Genomic DNA, 482 nt, shown 5'->3' with positions numbered 1-482 from the left:
GCAGAGGCCCAGGGGACATTCAACAACGCCAATCAATGGGAACCAACAAAGGACGACAAAGCATGCGAACAACACACAAGCGGGACTGGCACCGGCAGCGCAGCAGCAGCAGACGCCACCAACGCACTGGCAGTGGCGGCTGTGAAACTCGTAAGCCAGATAACGCGGGCGGCGCTAGACATAACAGGCGAAGGAAGCCAACAGAACAGCGAGGCACAGGCCAGTCAAGACAAGCCACAAAAAAGACGGCTACTAACAGCCGACTCGGCGCTGGCCGCATCCCTTAAGACAGCGGTAACAGCAAAGCCTACGCAATATAAGCGACTTGTGGGCTGAACCATCAGTGACGCGGCAAAAAGCGAAGCAGCCCAAGCGTTCTATAAATTCGCAAGCAAACCACAAGCCAAAGAAACAGATTCAGCAGCGACAGAACAAATTGCGGAGGCAATATTTGGGAAAAAAGAAGGCAACATAAAAGATAA

Source organism: Trypanosoma equiperdum (genome assembly GCF_001457755.1).
Source record: "Trypanosoma equiperdum strain OVI genome assembly, contig: ctg_74, whole genome shotgun sequence".
In the NCBI taxonomy this organism is placed as follows: domain Eukaryota; phylum Euglenozoa; class Kinetoplastea; order Trypanosomatida; family Trypanosomatidae; genus Trypanosoma; species Trypanosoma equiperdum.
This window is presented reverse-complemented; position numbering follows the sequence as displayed.